Source organism: Lipotes vexillifer, unplaced genomic scaffold (assembly GCF_000442215.2).
Source record: "Lipotes vexillifer unplaced genomic scaffold, Lipotes_vexillifer_v1.1 scaffold240, whole genome shotgun sequence".
Taxonomy (NCBI): domain Eukaryota; kingdom Metazoa; phylum Chordata; class Mammalia; order Artiodactyla; family Lipotidae; genus Lipotes; species Lipotes vexillifer.
The window spans coordinates 5257741-5269966 of NW_006797481.1; the positions used below are offsets into that span (position 1 = coordinate 5257741).

Sequence of the window (12226 nt, forward strand, 5' to 3'; positions counted from 1 at the left end):
ACTCTTTCCTCTCTTGGCTGACATATGCAGTGTGTCCAAGTAAGTCAGGCCTGAAGGATGGGGAGATTGAAGGCATGATGACTCTGTCCCTGCAGGCACCTGACTATCCCTGGAAGACGAATTCTTAAATAATCGGGTCCCTGTCCTCTTCCTCTTGTCCCTCATCTCGTCCCCTTCTCCCCCCAGGAAGAGTGATGAATAGATTCTTAAGCCACTCTGCCTTTTTTTCTGCTCCTCAAACACATCAAGTTTGTTCTGTCTCAGAGCCTTTGCTCTTGCTTCCCCTGTTGTCTGGAATATTCTTCTGTGTCATCTTCACTTGGCGGACTCCTTGTCATTTTCACCGCGGAGGTCTTCCATAACCACCTAGATAAATCTTTCCCTTCTCCTTCCTTCTTTATTTCATCTCCCTGTTTCATTGTCTGCATAGGTCTTACCACTGTCCAAAATTATGTTGTTGATTCGCTTGTTTGTCCACTTCTCTCACTAGAATGTTAAGTTGCATAAAAGCAAGGGACCCCATCTGGCTTGCCCTCTTTTCTCTCCCCCATCCTAGGAAGCCACATAGTAGGCACTTAGCAAATATGCGTTGAATGAATAAATGAGTGAATGAATGTGCAGCCAGCCTAAGCCAGGTAGGTGAAAACAAATTATTAAGTACTTATTTGATGCCCAGCACTTAGGTGGAACAGGACGGAAGTGTACGGAATGGGGCTGGGAGCTTACAATTTTGTTAGAGAGGTCCATCTGTTGGGATTCTTTCTCTTATAAATGTTGGGAAACTCACCTCTAACAGGCTTGGATGATGAAGATAAATGGTTAGCTCTTAGAATGTGTAAGGTATCCAGAGGTGGGGCAGGTTTATGGCAAACACTGTCACCAAGGACATGGCTTCTTGACCTCTGGCTCTTGGATCTGCCCCTTGCATTGAGGGAGGCCCTCCAGGGACCACAGGGCGACATCTTCCAGCAGCTCCGTGCTCCTCGCTCACGATCACAGAAGGCCCTCCGCATTTCCAGACCTCACAGCCTCTCACATGCCATCCCTGGCTGGGCACGTGGTGGTATAACGGTGAACACAGTCAGATTAGCCCTGTCCTCGTGGAGTTTATAGTCTAGCAGGGGAGAAAGACATAAACATGTACATAGAAAGCTCCAGGTATAAAGAGTGCTTTTAAGGAGAGACAGGTGGGGCTTTATAGGAGCCTGTAATGAGGGTCAGGCTTGTCTGGGTGGGAAGAGCATTCCAGGCAGGGCAAGGGAGAGGCCGTGTGGTGTGAAGGAGGCCAGTGCGAGCTGAGACTGGAGAAGCCATCTTGGGCTGGTTAGACTGGGCTGGGGTGGAGCAGGCCTGGACACTCAGCCTGTGCGCCTAAATGTCGGAATGCACCGTGGCAGGAACTGTGGGCCCTGCATGGTTTTCTCAGCCCATTGTCGTCATTGTCACATTTGAGAAGGACCAACTACAGCCATCTGGGAAAAAGAGGCCCCAGAGCACAAGTGCTGGCTTACTAGGGATTTCACTCACTTGGTTTTCAAAGAGAAAAGCCCCCGCTTCTCTTAGATGCCCCTCTACCCTCCCAAGCTCAGTCTGCTCAGCAGTGAACTGGGGTCGTATGCCTACCCCCTGGGTACTTTATAGACTCACTGGCCAGCTGGCATGAGATGACCCGTGGCATGATCCTTTGTGAATTGCACAGGTCAAAACCAAGTTGTTTTCGGGTGTTTTTTGATTTTCCTTCAACTGTGGGGAGAGATATGGATTCAGGACAGTTTGAAACGATGAGTTCTAGAACTTTGGGACCGGAAGGAGCCTGAGGGAGCTTTCGGTTGAACTGTGGAAGGTGAGATGTGAACCGTAGGGGCGGCCTGCCTATTGGGGATTTGAGGTGATCTCAAGGCCGGCCACCTCCCCTCCCCGGCTGGCACCCCAGCCCCTCCACATGCCGTTTAAGGCTCCGGGCAGGGAGCAGCTGCTCCTTTTGCCACCCAACTGGAGCAAACCTGACATGTTGTAGGCGGAGCTCAGGTCTGGAGATGGTAAGGGACTCGCCCCCAGCCTCGCAGCCAGAGAAACGGGAAGCCCAACGGCCCTCCTGCTCTCCAGCTCTGTGGGGGCTGCTCTGGTTCCCACCTCCCCACCCCGACCCCCAGCCCGGCCCCATTCTGGAAGGAGTGCAGGACCACATAGCTGTCTCATTCAGCCTATGGGACACATAATTGGCGCCTCAGTTTGCCTCCTGTCTTTTTAAAAAGGAACTATTAGAGGTAGAGCTGAAGTCTACAAAAACATCACTGAATAATTGATTAATTTTACAAGTAATTTCGGAGTGCCTTCTCTAGGCCAAGGAGCTGTTCTGTATGTTGAGGATAAAGTGCGGAACAAGCGAGGAAAGGGCCTTGCCTCCAGGAGCCCACATTCCATCCAGGGAGGGACAGTCGATAAAGGGATAAAGGATGAAGACAAAGAGGGGGTGGGGTGGGGGGGTGAGAGCAGTAGAGGGTGGGCACTCTCTTAGACAGAGGAAGCCTTCTCTGGTGAGACGTTTGACCTACAGCCACAGTAGAGTCTTTGAGGTTGAGGAACCAGCCAGTGCCCAGGCCCAATGGTGGGGGGACCGGTGGGTCCTGGGAACACGGTGACAAGTGGGAGTGCAGTGGAGCGAGAGAGGGTAGGAGAGCCAGCAAGGGCTGGTGACATGGTTAGAGGACTCGCTGGGCTATGATAAGGACTCTGGGTTTGTTCCAAGTATGATGAGAAGCTCTTGGAAGGACTGTAAAGGGTTTGGGGCAGGATGAAGTCGTGATCTTATTTATGTTTGAGAAAGAGCTCTCTCTTTTTTTTTTTTTTTTTTGCGGTCCGCGGGCTTCTCACGGTTGTGGCCTCTCTCCCGTTGCGGAGCACAGGCTCTGGACGCGCAGGCTCAGCGGCCATGGCTCACGGGCCCAGCCGCTCCGCGGCATGTGGGATCTTCCCGGACTGGGGCACAAACCCGTGTCCCCAGCATTGGCAGGCGGACTCTCAACCACTGCGCCACCAGGGAAGCCCGAAAGATCTCTCTTGATTGTAGATCTTGTCTCTGGTAGAGAAGTAGAAAACACGGTTAGAAGGCTGTGTAGCATCAACTCCATAGCCTATGGAGCCTCACATTGGGTTAGTGATAGGAAGCAGTTGGATTCAGGGATGCACTGGACTTACTGATGGATTGGGTAGAAGGAATGAGAGATAAAGAGAAGGCAGGGATGACTCCTAGGCAGTTTGGGCACCGTCATTTACCTATAGGTGAATGACGGCACCATTTTCTGAGATGGGGAAGACCAGGGGTGAGTGCTAGTTTTGCTTTGGGAGGTGAGGATTTAGAGTTCCATTTTGGACATGTTAAACTTTGAAGTGTCTTTTAGTCTTCTGAGCAGATGTCTTCCTCTCTGGAATTCCGTGTTCACGGAGCTGTTGTTCATCTTGTCCATGTTTTGTGCTTTACTGCATATATATTTGCACGAACAATATTCCATGCTGGATGGGCACTTAGGTTATTGCTTTGTTTTTGAGATTACAGATAATGCCACAGTAATGTTCTTACTCTAGCCTTTCTGTGCATATATGGCAGAATTTATACTTGGAAATAGAGCTACTGGGCTGTCAACCATGTACATTTTTGTTTTTTTTTTTTGGTAACAGTTTTATTGAGACATAATTCACATACCATACAAGAGCATGTATATTTTTGCCTGATTTTAAATCCTCCAAAACCAGTTTCATTGTTTTTAAGTAGTCGGTACATCTTTCAATTTACTAACGTATTAAGCTGATTTATTTGCTAACCCTTTTGAGTGTTCTTTTTGCTGATGCATATCATTTAATAGTTATTTCATCAAGTGTCTATGCATAGTAATTACTGTCCTTTTTTTTTCTTTTTTAAAATCATAGACAATATATTTTAGAACAATTTTAGATCTAGAGAAAAATTGAGCAGATTGTACGAGAGTTCCTATGTAGCCTCCTCCTCCACAATTTCTCCCATTATTAACATCTTGCATTAATGTGGTACATTTGTTACAATTAATGAGCCACTATTGACATATTATTAACAAATGTACCATTCCCTTTTCCTGTTATTTTGGTGTAGGTTTTAATATTTCAACCAGAAGTTTATCTGCAGTGACAATGGCTTTCCCTAGGAGTCCTGTGAAAGACTTGAAGGCAGTGTAACTTGGTATAGACAGGGTCAAGTCTGAAGTTTTGGAAGCCTGTTTTGGAAATTTGACTAAAAACAGAGATCATGTCTTTGAAACTCCACAATCTATAAAAAGTCACTTAAGCAGAGACTGACAATTTGTCCCCCCAAATGAATCCACATTAAATAAACTGTGTCCTTAACTGCCCTTCTTTGTTTCTTTTCATTATGTGAGAAGTGAAGTTATCCATGAAAACAGTTTGCTTTTTTTAAAAATTGAGGTATAGTTGATTTACAATGTTGTGTTACAAGACAGAGTTTTTAATAACAAAGAAACCCTTCAAAAATTGCCGCCTGGGCTTCCCTGGTGGCGCAGTGGTTGAGAGTCCGCCTGCCGATGCAGGGGATGCGGGTTTGTGCCCCAGTCTGGGAAGATACCACATGCCTCGGAGTGGCTGGGCCCGTGAGCCATGGCCACTGAGCCTGCGCGTCTGGAGCCTGTGCTCTGCGACGGGAGAGGCCACAACAGTGAGAGGCCCGCGTACCGCAAAAAAAAAAAAAAAAAATTACCGCCTCCTTGCTTCAGAAACAAAATTCAAGACCATAGGGTGCTCAAGTAATCTAATATTGCTTGGCTGGGCCTTATGGGTTTCATGAGTTATGGGCCTTGAAGTGAATTCCTTGGCTTGGAACTCACACATCATGTGAAGGGTATCCTTGGGACTCCACACTCTTATAAGATTCAAGCTTCTTTCTGTGTCTTGTCCCCAGGCCAGTGAGCAGAGATACTCTGGGCCTGTTTTCAAGTTCTGGATCTTCCAGGCCTCTGGTTTCATGCAGGGAGGTCTTTCAGAGTTTCCTGGTCTAAGGCCCGTGAGCACGGTGGCTGCTCTCTCAGGTCCCTGTAACACTGTTCTCAAGATGGGTTGCACATTGGAATCACCTGGGAGCTCTAGTATCCCAAAACCTGTACCCCACCCCCAGAAATTTTTTTAAAGCCTCTACGTGCAGCCCAAGTTGAAAATTACTGCCTTGTAAGCATGTGCCCAGTTCCCCAGTTTTTTTCTAGTTTTCATGAGTCTTTGTTGCTGTTACATTACATTTAGTACGGTATCTTTTTTGGGGAGTTGGGGGGAGTTTGTATATCTGCCTCAGTTCAGGTTATCATACTGACCGGAAATGAGAAACACCAAATTTTCACCAGTGTGTTTAGATAAAAGGACTTAAATAGCAGGTTTCAAGAGGCCTCCCAGGCTTATTGAATTCTTCCTGTGATTTTTAATTTCTCTGCAAAAGATAAGTCTTTTTCTGGCAGCCTCCCCTCTTCATTTCTTTCAGCATGTGTGCTTATCAAATATCTTTAATTAAAATGAATTTATAGTTTGGGGCTGCATTTGAGTTAGTGGCATTCTCTGCTTCTCCTTTGTGATACAAATATTTGAATATATTCTGTATTTGGAGATATATTGCAAAATAAGTTAGATTTGGGAGGGTATACATGGGAATTATGGAGATTTGAGGAGGGAAAAAGCAGATAGTTCAAAAATCAAGGTGAAAAGAAATGATATTTAGAAAGGAGGTCATTTTTCTAGTTGATTTAAGAAATATATTTCTGAAGTGAAAAGGGGGCAATTTTTGAAGGGGTTCTTTGTTACTAAAACATTTGTTTTCATGAATACTTTCCTCAAATAATCAAAGAATCAAAGTTGGACAGTTTTAAGGATTTGTTTTATTATACATGGATTAGTTTGGGGGGATAAATTGTCATTATCTGCTGAAGTGACTTTTTATAGGAGGTGGAGTTTAAAAGGAATGATCTCTGTTTTTAGTCAAATTTTCAAAACAGGTTTCCAAAACTTCAGACCTGACTGGTCTGGTCTATGTTGAGTTACATCTGCACATTAATTGTGACCCATAGACACTTGTGGCCCTAAGTATGTACATCTGCAAATAATTGTATTTTCAATTGCCGATGCACAGGATGGGTTTTAGGCTATGTGTAAATAAGAATAGTGGAGAGATGAAGCAATTATCTGGATAATTCAAGCTAAAAAATAAGAATCCCTCATATTATATCTTCACTTTTCTGGATATTTCAGTTGAGAGGATGTTTTGATTGAAATCATCTGGGTAATTGCCTCAGTTTTCTACTTAACTTTGTATGTGTAAACACAGCTGTTGTTTGATTGACTTTTATTTTTTTTTCAATTTCCATTTTGGAAAGCACCATTTTTCAAGATCAAAACTCTTACTTATGGATTGTGTACTTGAACCTACTTTTCACATACTTGCACAGTACTCTCTGCCTTCTAGGGAAAATGGCTGGGCAGCAAGTTGATTTTCCTAATTCTAAGGCTGAAGAAACTTCTATCTGAATCTAGTGATATTACAGAAAATAGATGTCCAGCCAGTGCTATCAAATCCTGCCCATTAGAAAAGCTTCAGTCTTCACCTGTATCTAACGATCACAAATAGCATAGCAAATACTCCCATGTTTAGAAAAATATCCAATTTGACCATCCTATCAGTTCCAGATGGTACCTACTTCTGATGAGCCTCTGTTTCCTGCCAAAGTGGAACCTTAGCCAATGCATTTTAATTCCATTCCCAAACTCATCTGCATCGTGTGCCAATACGGATTAATACCCATTGAGCTGCTGCTTGGATCAGCTGAGGATGGTAACACGGTGAAGGGGGACAATGCTGAGACTCTCAGCTGGGAGGCTTCGGAGACCTTCCGAGACTCTGCATTTTTGCATCGGAATGAAAGCAGGATAAGAACTGAGAAATTGTGTGGCTGAGACTTGTTTTGACAGATTTGGTTCTCCAAGGCGTCTCTGTCTTCTCAGTCTCTTCCAGGCAATTTAAGATGCTCACAACAGGAGAGTTGGACCAAAGCGTGGGGACCGTGAACCTCTTGATGACAGGTTCTTGGAAATGTGTGAATTCGTTTTATCCCACTGTTGTTGATTTAAAAAGTTCTTTAAGTTCTCCTGGCAAAAGACACTCTATCATTACAATGTCTGAGAGTATTGTTTTTCCAAAACACACATGTTTTGGAAATCCAGTGTATTATGAAATTATAAATTATCCATTATATGTAAATAGGTGCCTCTTAAGTAAGGACTTGTTTTTGAGGATTGAGAGCCATTTTATTAATCTCTTAAGTACTTTAGCACAGTGCTTGAGAGCATAAGGTCTGGAGCAGATGGGTTAGTATTAGATCTCAACTCCTTAAGTCTTAGCTGGATAATCTTAACCTTTCTAAGCCTCAGTTTCATCATCTGCAAAATAGGATGATCTTAACTGTGCATACCTTATGGGATTGTCTTGAAGATTAAAAGCTTAGTGTCATCCCTGACGTAGAGTGAGCACTCTGTCCGTTAGCTGATTCATTCATTTATTCCTTTCAGTCTACACATATTCGTGTGGGCTGCCAGGGTGCAGAGATGCATAAGATCTAGTCTCCATCCTTTACCAAGCAGCTCAGGGCTAATGGGTTTGAAAGGCAGGTGAAAGTTACCTGTGATACTCTATGATGAGTGGAGGGTAGATAGACAAACCCTTTTTAGTTGTTTCCTACCTATTTGAGGACCCTCCTTTTGCCCCACCCAAGTATTCATAAAGGGCAAATGTTCAAAGTGAGTCATTCACTCTTTGGATTTTTTTGATTTTTGAGAGATGGTAGGACTCAACCCCTTGAAGAGAAATCCATCTCTAGAAAACAGCTCTTTGTAAATGTGGTTTTGTTACTGTTTATGGGAAAGAAAATAGTCATGGGTGCTAAGATTTCAGTCTTAATTTTCGCTGCCTGGGGAGATGGGTGGGGCATTGTCTGAGCACAGGAAGGGTGATGCAAGGATGAAATGGAGTAAGTGAGCCTGGGGTTGGGAGGTCTCACCATCCAGCAAGAACAGAGCTGTGGAGCAGTTAGGTCACAAGGATGGGAGTAAAAAGCAAGTGTGTTAGGTCAGCCCATGGCAAAACAGTAGGAGCTTTGCCCTGAAGATTTAGGATTATGGCAGCTGCTTCCTAACTCAAGTCACTTGGATTTTCTTGGTGGCTTGATGAAACAGATACAGAATTTTAAAATGCATTGGCTTTCCATTTTTGATAATATACCATAGAGAAATGAGACAAACACCTGCTGTAAATGCCCTTTTTCCTCCATGAAGTGCTCTGATTTCCTGGATCCAGCAAAGCTCTAAGGGACACATTGTAACCTTTTAGTCTGATGACCCTCAACTGATATAATGAGGAGCCATGCTAATGGGGCTCCATTGTGCAACATTTTCAAGATTGCTTTTGCCCAGATTTAACTCTACAAAAGTTTTGATAAATCCTGGGAGACTTGACTGTGGGCTTAAGGTTTTGCTGTTGTTGTTAGATTTAAAAAAAACACAAAAACCCAAATATAAATTATTTTTTAATGAAGACCAGTAACCTTCTTTTGTTGACCATGATACTTGTCTAGTACAAGATAATCATTTTAATTATTACAGTGGCATGAGAAGCTACTTTTTAAAAAGAATGTCATTCTAAATGTATGACAGACTAAATTAGCATTTAGGAAGTGCTAAAAGGAATTCATTGTTAAGTTATGTTTTTATCTTACAGCCTATCTGGCCTTCTTTCTTTAATTGAATGTTATTGTTTTGGACCACATAATATTTGCTGTGGGTAAAATAACAATAACTCATTAGATTCACTGCCTCTGCATGAGATCAATAACAAAATTTCCATTATTTCTTTTCCCAAAAGACCTTTAGACACTGCACTTCCAGCATGGTGTAAAGGAAAGGGATTCTATAAGGATTTACTTTAAAAAGATTTTCACCTCTGATATATATCTGGCAAAGACGCGCTAGAATTACACTGTGATAATAATAAGACAAAAATGTCAAGAAATCGTTCTGTCGTGATCTGCATTTTGACTGTATGTGAAACCTGAGAAATACAAGGCATGCAAAGCATACCAGTGTTTATAGACACAGGCTTTGTTCGAACAAAATTTATTAACATGATGTGTTAGGAAGAACCATATATATAAACATTTTTAATGGAAACCCACAGATGAAGATGAACATGTTTGTTGATTGATTGGCTAGCTGATGTCTCTTGCTCTCTTTCTCTCTGGACATCTTGATGAAATGCATTTTTCTATTTGTTTCTAACGTAGCTGGACATGGCTCATGCTATTCCTACTTTGATTTCTGTTCTGCATGTTTCAGGGTGAGCCCAGGTGAGGAAAATGAAAAGCTAACACATAAGCTTTAGAAGTTGCTCACTTTAGGGGACTGGCAAATGCTAATCCTGTAGCTAGCAAGCTAGCCTTCAAGATGGGCAAAAATGATAGATTTTTTTTTTTGGTATTGCAGCCTTTAAAAGGAATGGCCATTTGTATTGCATGTCAATAGTTTGAAATTAAATGCGGAGGAAGAGATTGAAATATTGTCAGAAAAATCTGTAATGGTGCATAGATTTTAGATTAAATGGATTAGATTAGAATCATTGGAGAGGACATTATTTCTTCAGTGAGCAGATTACAACCAATTGAGTTGTAATTGTGAGCCCTTGTTGAATAAATACCTCTTATTATCAAGCACGACAGCAAAGGATCAGAGGAAAGATGGGTGTGTGTTTCTCGAGGCCGTCGCTCACTTTCCAGAAATTTCACATATATATGGAATATGTACAGAGAATGTGAACATGGAATGGTATATGTCACATTCTGAGTCATTTTAAGCCTGGCCCATGTGAAGGCAGGCATTCCATATCTTTTGAGAGGCTGGGAGGCTGAGTGCAGATGGTGATGTTTGTAATGTTCTCCTAACACTTACAAGTCAGAGAAATTAAACCATTCTGATACCTTGTGAGGTCACAGGGAGGTTACCTTTCAGGACAGTGTTCCCCGGGGTCTGTAACGTTGAAAGACACAGCTTTCCTGTTGTCAGATGCTGCACCTTCCCAGCAGCTGCTCACAAAAGAGCCTGTGAAGAAATCAGCTGTGTTTGAACACACTTAATGTTGTATATAATTCCGGTGTTAAATTTATTGGACGGCTGAGCCAAATGTAAAACACAGTGTAAAAACAAGGCTACATGTGTCAGCTTTCTGGCACATTTGGAAGGAATTGGAGGTTTTCGGGACGTCTGCATCGTAGAGGAAAACCAGCTGCGAAGCCCAGGAGTGAAGTCTGGAAGTTGACCGTCTAATCTGCAGTGATGCTCAGATGTGTCAGTGGGACCCCTGGAAATCTAGGCACAGGTGTTGTTTGCCCCCAGGAACTCTCTTTTCCCACCTCCTTGTGACCTTCTTGAGCACACCTTTGGGGCTTTTGGCCAGCAGAGGTGATGTTGCATCCATTCTAGGATGTCCTTCATTCAGAGCTTGAGTAGGAATAAAGAATGTGCAGGGATCAGGCGGGACTCAGGTTTTTGCAGGACCTAGGAATGGCTGAAAATCTTTGTTCTACTACTCTGATGCTGTATACAGGAGTGGAGGCAGATATCTAGAGAGTGAAAAAGAACAGTGATAGCAGAGTGAAGATGAAGGAAAGAGAGAGCAGAGTTGCTCCTCTTGCTATTTTTTCTTTTTTCTTTTTCTTTCTTGTTTTTTCCTGTTGGTATGTTGGTTCATTAATCTACTCATTAAGTATTTATTGCATATCTGCTACATACCAGGCATTGTGCTAGGCAAAAAATACAGCAAATTGCTTAAGAGTTCAGGCTTGAATCTAACCAGTTTGAGTCCTTCCTCTGCCACATAGGAGCTGTGTGACTTTGGACAAGTCACTTAACCTCTCTGAGCCTCAGTTTTCTCACCTGTAGAATATAATAATAGAAGTATCCATGTGTCTATCAATAGAAGTGTGGTTAAATATTTTCTGGTTCAACCAGAGTGGAATAACATACAGCTGTTAAGAAAAGTATGAGATAGTTTTCTACATAAATATCTCGAAGATAAGTAAAAATTTCAAAGTGCAGAGCAACTTGTATAATGTGCTACCTTTATATAAAACAGGCTTATATATAAACTCTGGATGGATACATAAGACATGTATAATAATAAGTTATATGTGAAGGGGCTGTGGGAACTTGGCATATGGGGGACTGAAGTGGGAGGGAGACTGCACTGTGTACCTTTTCTGGTGTTTTTATATTTTTAGACCATATAAATATATTGCCTCATAAAATAATAATAGCACAACCTTGTAAGTTAGTTGTGAGGATTAAATGAAATAATGCATGTAAAGTTCTTATCCCTAAGCCTGGCTCCAAATAAGCACTCAAGTTATGTTTTTACTAACATTGTTGTGCTGGTAGTGTTGAAACAAAGTTACATACAAGAAGTAAACCTTTCCTGTGTGGTGGGGAAGACGGATAATCACAGGATATTACCAACGTGGTGCCGGGGGATGGTATAAAAAATGTTCTGGAAGCACAGATGATGTTATGCGTCAGTTTTTTGGGGAAAGACAGGGAGCCTCCCAGAGGTGGTGACAAGACTATACCTTCAACTCTTTTCTTTCTTTTTTTTTTTTTTTTATGCGGTTCGCGGGCCTCTCACTGTTGTGGCCTTTCCCGCTGCGGAGCACAGGCTCCGGACGCGCAGGCTCAGCTGCCATGGCTCAGGGGCCCAGGCGCTCCGCGGCATGTGGGATCTTCCCGGACCGGGGCACGACCCCGTGTCCCCTGCATCGGCAGGCGGACTCTCAACCACTGCGCCACCAGGGAAGCCCCAACTCGTTTCTTGATTAAATAATTGTGGTATTTAATTTTAACAGCTGGTCCTTCCCTCACATGGGATACCCATAGGCGATGTTTAATTTGTATATATATTAGGGATTTATTCAGTAGTTTTTATTAGTTGCCTGCTTTTAATCATTTTTTTTCCACCTCTGGGTCTGTTTTTCCTCAGATCACCGGCCTCTTGGAAGGCAGGAACCATATGAATTTTGCTTGTTTTCTTCATAGTGATTTGTTCTTACTTGGTAATTTTTTATAAACATGAAAAAATATGTACTTGTCTACTTCTGTATCTGAGAAGGTC

At 42.8% G+C, this 12226-nt stretch overlaps 1 protein-coding gene across 2 annotated transcripts in view; it reads left to right on the forward strand.

The window, feature by feature from the left end:
- GFRA1 (GDNF family receptor alpha 1) overlaps positions 1–12226 on the forward strand; it is a 211820-nt gene that overhangs the window by 22775 nt on the left and 176819 nt on the right. The window lies entirely within an intron of this gene.